The sequence below is a fragment of the Narcine bancroftii genome, chromosome 2 (genome assembly GCF_036971445.1).
Source record: "Narcine bancroftii isolate sNarBan1 chromosome 2, sNarBan1.hap1, whole genome shotgun sequence".
Classification (NCBI taxonomy): domain Eukaryota; kingdom Metazoa; phylum Chordata; class Chondrichthyes; order Torpediniformes; family Narcinidae; genus Narcine; species Narcine bancroftii.
The window spans coordinates 116,064,752-116,071,744 of NC_091470.1; the positions used below are offsets into that span (position 1 = coordinate 116,064,752).

Here is a 6,993-nt window from a genome sequence, read left to right on the forward strand (position 1 = left end):
GATCAGCTCTCAAGTCTGCTTGTATGGTTTCCTGGCAACTGCATAACCACTTATAAGCAACAATAACAAGACCAAAAGAAGAAAATCATGAAGGATCCTTTATAGGGAATGTTTAACTAAGTGCTGAAGCATTAAGCAGAATCTGCTTTGTTATCTAAAATATAGTGTGTTATATTTTTTGTGTGCTCGGTGTGAAATCATTGTGGAGCTTCGTATAATGATGTCAGAGGTATTTGGCTTTTCCCTTATCACGATTCAATTAGCATAGATTGAGAGGAAATAAAATACAGTATTATGTCTTTCAAAATCTATTTCAATCTTCCATCCATCATACAGTTCTGGTGAAAACTGATTCAAAAAACACTTCAGAACATTCCCCTGCACATGTTCTTATATCAGTGCTAAATAGTATAAATATTTTTGACAAACTACATCAAAGGTTTGGGATAACCCAGAGTGGAAATTTGCCCATTATTTTAAAATGTTAAAAATCTCAGCTATAACATTGTGCAAGTTCCTGAGTTTTCGCAGCAAACATCTTCTCATGATCGGCAAGCCTACTTGATTGGAGGTTTGTTCTATACTTTCCAGAATCGTCCATAGGTTTGAAGCTGTGCTGCAGTCTATACAGAGGATCATTAAAGTAACTTAGAAAATCGCTGGGATCTACCTTTCTTTTATAGACAAAACTTACTGGAAGTATTGTCTAAATAGGGCTCAAATATTTATAGAAGATCCTTTCCACCCAGCACACAGTATTCTTCAACGCACTGCCAGGAAGAAGGTACAGGAGCATCAAAATCAGGACCGCCAGGCAGGGGAATAGCTTCTTCCCACAGGCTGTGAGACTAATGAACATTGTCCTGTAACTGATAGAGGTATTCAAAATTATGAGGGGGATAGACAGAGTAAATGAAGATTGACTTTTTCCACTGAGGCTCAGTGAGGACAAGGGTTAAGAGTGAAAGAGGAAAAGTTTACGGGGAATATGAGGGGGAACTTCTTCACACAGAGAGTGGTGGGAGTGTGGAAAGGTTTGCCAGCTGAGATGGTGAATGTGGGCCTCAATTTTAACATTAAAGAGGAATTTGGACAGGTACATGGATGAGAGCGGTTTGGAGGGCAAACTAGATACAGACCCGTGGGACGAGGCAAAAATAAGGGTTCAGCACAGACTAGAAAGGCCAAAGAGGCCTGTTTCTGTGTGGTAGTGTTCTGTGGTTCATGGTTTTGTATGCTTGGAGAAGACAAAATATGACAGGAAAGGTCGTATCTAAACAAAATGGTACATGATAGGATAATTTTAAGGTGATTTTCATGATCGGCAGCCCAAAATCCTTAATGTACACCCAAAAATGTTCAGGAAGCAAAATCTTCATTGCCCAATGTTATATTTATGCAGTGCACACCTCTGCTGGGGAGTCCTGCACCACTGCAATTGGTACAACCAGACCCATGGCAATTCAGCTGATAAATGCATCAGGTCATTCAGTTATGGAGCATAATTTGTGTTCAACAGCCAATAACTACTTACAATATCCAGTAATTCTGTGATGAGAGCTCGCACATCAAGTTCTCCAATGACACCACTAAGTTCCGGAACAGTTGCTTCCCCTCAACCATCAAACTCTGAAACAACAAACTCAATCAGAAACTCACTTAAGGATTCTTACTTCGCTCATTATTTTCTGACTATTGATATTTTTGTTTTCCATTTGCCAATTTGTTTATACTTCTTTTTGATACGTGAGTACAGTTTGCACAACTGACAAGTAGACATTCTGCCTGACCCGCAGGAAAAACAATGTGGGGTGGCATGATCAGTCTAGCGGTTAACGCAATGCTGTTACATGGCCAGTGACCAGGGTTCCAATCCTAAGTTTTTCTGTAAGGGCTTACCTCAGGGCTCCGGTTTCCTCTCACTGTTCAAATGGTACTGGAGTTGTTGGTCAATTTGGTGTAATTGGGTGGCACGGGCTCATGGGCCAAAAGGGCCTTCTTACTCCGCTGTATGTTTAAATTAAATTTAAAAAAATAGCAAGAGACAGGTGACAAAAAGCAGATTGAAAGTCTGGTGGCATAATGCCACATGAACAAGACCAAATAGAGGGGGCAGAGACCACACCCTGATGCACGTCAATGGCGCTGAAGTGAAAAAGGTATTTAGCTTCACGTTCTTAGGAATAAATATTCCAATGACCTGATCTGGGAGTAAGCAGTTGACACAACAGCCAAGGAAGCACCAATGCCTCTACTTTCTGAGAAGACTTTGGATGATCCCTGCAGCACACCACTAGTCACAGGCCTCCAGTCTGAGAAGTTATTGTCCACGGCCACTCACTGGCTTCTCCCACAGAGCCAATGTTTTTGAAGATTTTAGTATGAGATTTCACATCCAAAGTACAGAGAACCTATGGATAGATGTTAAAATTCTCACAAAGATACACTACACTTAAAATCACCAATGCCTGAAGAGGGCACACAAAATCAGTGAACTGGTGCGAACTCGAAAGGTCAACATGGCCTGTTTCCGCTCCGTAAATGGTTATATATGGTTATGTTCGGCAAGATTGGTTCTCCACTCTCAGCTTGATGAATAACTTCTCATTTTGTGCAAAACATGGCTTATTAAATTTAAGGTCACAGAACTCCCATGTCTAAATTTAAATGATCCCGTTTCCATGCAGATATTGATCCTTTTTGTGAGAAATGCAAAATTTTTGAAGCCTCTCTGATTCATGTTATGGGAATGCCCAAATATAGAGAGATTTTGGAAAGAGATTTTTCAAACTCTATCAACAATTTTCAAGATTAACTTGGAACCCTGTCTGTTAATTGCTCTGTTTGGTTTTTCTCACAACTCAAATGAACCTTTATCGGCAGCTCAGAAAAAAGTCTGAGCTTTTACTACACATTGATAGCCAGAGGAGCTATTTTATTGAAATGGAATGGAGATTCGTCCCAACTCATACACAGTGGTTATAGGAAGTCATGTCCTATTTAAGATTAGAGAAAATCAGATATAATATTAAAGATAGAAAGTTTCAATTTATGAAATTATGGGGCCCATTCTTAGAATTTATAATTGGAAGAATCAGTAATAACTATACGTTCCAGTAGCTCTTTGTCTGTTCTCTGGGGATCGTCAGTGATTCCACATCATTATTGTTTTTCTTCATTACAAACATATAAGGTAACCTTGATGAGAGGGAGGGGGTTGATTTAGATTAGTTTAGTCCATTAGCTTTTAGTTTTTCTTTTTCCGTTTTTATCTTTATTTTATTAAAACATTCCAATAAATGGGTCTGACATGGTTTATTACTAGATTGAGTTATTGAAATTAACCATTGATATATTTATACATATTTTCTGATTTACTCATTATTTTTTCCCTTCTGTATGTATTTACTTGTATACAATTGAATCATTATCTAATTGTCATTTATTATGTATGCTTAGACAATAAAAATATTTTAAAAAGAAAAGAAAGCACCAATGCCTCGACTTTCTGAGAAGACTTTGGATGTTCAGCATGCCACCCCCCTGCCCCCCCCCCATCGACCTCTACAGGGCACCATCGAAAGGACCCTTGCCTGGTGCATCACAGCATAGGACAGGAGCTGCTTTGCACAAGAGAGGAAGAATCTACAGAAGTTAGTAAATGCAGCTCAGAACATCATCAAACTCTCCTCCCCTCCATGAACCATCTCTATTTCCCAATGTCCAGGAAAGGAAGGCAACTTGCTGAAGGACTGTTCACATGCTGGACACACTCTCTTCTCCTTCCATCAATGAGAAGCCTCAAGAATGTGAAAATGATTACCAACAAGCCTGAAGACAGTGTCATCTTCATAGTCATCAGGCTCCTGAATGAACCCCACAATTGTGCACTCAAGCTGCTTTTGCTTGGTAGTGAGTGTTTTTTTTTAAATTGCAACTCTATACTTTGTAATTGTACTGTGCAGTAGTATTAATGTAATAGCTACCACATCAGACTACTCACCAAAAGACCCTTCTCACTGTAGTAGGTGTAAACTCTTCTCCAAGATCTTGACGTTTCCTGTTGGTTCAATCGGAATGTGAAGCTGAAAATGGAGGTAAATTGTAAACATGTAAATAAAGTATTTAAGAAATAAATTTTTTAAAAATAAAAATGCAGTTTAAATAAAGTTTGAAATATCACAAAACGGTTAATCGTTGACAAATAAATCGTTTTAGAATGAACACTGTCAATGTAAAGAGATTAGTTGTGTGGATGTGGATATTAAATGTTCCTCTCCTTTGCAGACTCAAAATGGGGGTTAACAAGAGAAAGAACAGTAATTCATTTCTGATTTAAGATGAAACACGAGTAACTGTCCGATGTTCACTAGGTTAAGTGGACTGTGCCATTCTGGATGTGACCTGATATTGTGCACAGACAGGATTCTGTTGGGTTGATGATAAATGAGCTAAGAAGCTTGAAATTATAAAGAATATGAGAGTTTCACCTTGCAATGTTACAATCAAACCTGGTCAAAAGTCTGGTGTTCTCCGGCCCCCAAAACTGGGAAGGGCCCAAGTACTTGGTCTAGATGAGAAGGGCTGTGAAGTGAGCTGTAATGTTCTATGAATGCTGAAGTAACAGAAAAAGGACAATGAACGTGTGGCTGCGTTGTTACACCAAACAAAGTTCAGCAGAATTGAATGTTGGAGCAAAGACAGCAGACACCAAATGTCTCACTACTTCACACATCAAATCTTCCTAATGTATATAAATTAAAGTAAAACTTGAACTTCACCTTGTAGACTTTCACCACATGGTACCTCACTGATGAGAAGGCATCCTAATGTTGTGCAGGCAACATTGATGATGGCGGGACATTTAACTCCCTGTTCTTAATATTTATAAAAAGCAAACAGAATCAACATGTTCCATCTTAAGATTTTAAAGCCTTGGTGTGTTGAACGTCATTGACAGTTTGTGGCAATTCAGTCCTAGGAAATGTTCCAATAATCATCTCAACACACCAGAGGAATTAAGAAATCGCTACAAAGTTGCCTGATGAGAAGAAGGAATTCATTCTGCTGGAAGGAAGACAGAAATATACAGAAGACTGGGGAGGTTGGAATAACACTGGGTCGGCTGATGGGTCTGTTTCCACTGAGGGATGTGGAGGGTGACATTAATAGAAGTTCATAAGATAGGAAGAGGGCATTGATTTAAAGAAAAAGCTGGTCAGTCTTTTGCCTGGCATGAGAGAGTCTAAAACTGAAGGGAGTGTTTAAATTGGGAGGGGGAAAGACTTCAATGGGGCTTGAGTGCCAGATGAAGGTGGGGAGGTGACAGGGAGACCCTGTTCTATGGCCAGATGAAGATGGAGAAGTGACAGGGGGACCCTGTTCTATGGCCAGATGAAGGTGGGGAGGTGACAGGGGGACCCTGTTCTATGGCCAGATGAAGGTGGGGAGTTGACAGGGGGACCCTGTTCTATGGTCAGATGAAGGTGGACAGGTGACAGGGGGACCCTGTTCTATGGCCAGATGAAGGTGGAGAGGTGACAGGGGGACCCTGTTCTATGGCCAGATGAAGGTGGGAAGGTGGCAGGGGGACCCTGTTCTATGGCCAGATGAAGGTGGGGAGATGGCAGGGGGACCCTGTTCTATGGCCAGATGAAGGTGGAGAGGTGACAGGGGGACCCTGTTCTATGGCCAGATGAAGGTGGAGAGGAGACAGGGGCACCCTGTTCTATGGCCATATGAGGGTGGGGAGGTGGCAGGGGGACCCTGTTCTATGACCAGATGAAGGTGGGGAGGTGGCAGGGGGACCCTGTTCTATGGCCAGATGAAGGTGGGGAAGTGGAAGGGGGACCCTGTTCTATGGCCAGATGAAGGTGGAGAGGTGACAGGTGTCCCTGTTCTATGGCCAGATGAAGGTGGTGAGGTGACAGGGGGACCCTGTTCTATGGCCAGATGAAGGTTGAGAGGTGACAGGGGGAACCTGTTCTATGGCCAGATGAAGGTGGAGAGGTGACAGGGGTCCCTGTTCTATGGCAAGATGAAGGTGGAAAGGTGACAGGGGCACCCTGTTCTATGGCCAGATGAAGGTGGAGAGATGACAGGGGGACCCTGTTCTATGGCCAGATGAAGGTGAGGAGGTGACAGGCGTCCCTGTTCTATGGCCAGATGAAGGTGGGGAGGTGACAGGGGGACCCTGTTCTATGGCCAGATGAAGGTGGAGAGGTAACCAGGGATCCTGTTCTATGGCCAGATGAAGGTGGGGGGGTGGCAGTGGGACCCTGTTCTATGGCCAGATGAAGATGGAGAAGTGACAGGGGGACCCTGTTCTATGGCCAGATGAAGGTGGAGAGGTGACAGGGGGACCCTGTTCTATGGTAAGATGAAGGTGGAGAGGTGACAGGGGGACCCTGTTCTATGGCCAGATGAAGGTGGAGAGGTGACAGGGGTCCCTGTTCTATGGCCAGATGAAGGTGGAGAGGTGACAGGGGGACCCTGTTCTATGGCCAGATGAAGGTGGGGAGGTGACAGGCGTCCCTGTTCTATGGCCAGATGAAGTGGGGAGGTGACAGGGGGACCCTGTTCTATGGCCAGATGAAGGTGGAGAGGTGACAGGGGGATGCTGTTCTATGGCCAGATGAAGGTGGGCGGTTGGCAGGGGGACCCTGTTCTATGGCCAGATGAAGATGGAGAGGTGACAGGGGGACCCTGTTCTATGGCCAGTTGAAGGTTGAGAGGTGAGTGACAGGGGGACCCTGTTCTATGGCCAGATGAAGGTGGAGAGGTGAGAGGGGGACCCTGTTCTATGGCCAGTTGAAGGTTGAGAGGTGAGTGACAGGGGGACCCTGTTCTATGGCCAGATGAAGGTGGGGGGGTGGCAGGGAGACCCTGTTCTATAGCCAGATGAAGGTGGGGAGGTGACAGGGGGACCCTGTTCTATGTCAGATGAATGTGGAGAGGTGACAGGGGGACCCTGCTCTATGGCCAGATGAAGGT

At 43.6% G+C, this 6,993-nt stretch overlaps 1 long non-coding RNA gene across 1 annotated transcript; it reads right to left on the reverse strand.

Moving 5' to 3' along the window:
- Window positions 1–328: 328 nt before the first annotated feature.
- LOC138752447 (uncharacterized) lies at window positions 329–4,946 on the reverse strand. Its single transcript, XR_011350651.1, has 4 exons — window positions 4,782–4,946; window positions 4,004–4,085; window positions 1,535–1,629; window positions 329–623 (listed from the first exon to the last, which is right to left on the reverse strand). It is a non-coding gene; the product is annotated as an uncharacterized lncRNA (long non-coding RNA).
- Window positions 4,947–6,993: the final 2,047 nt, after the last annotated feature.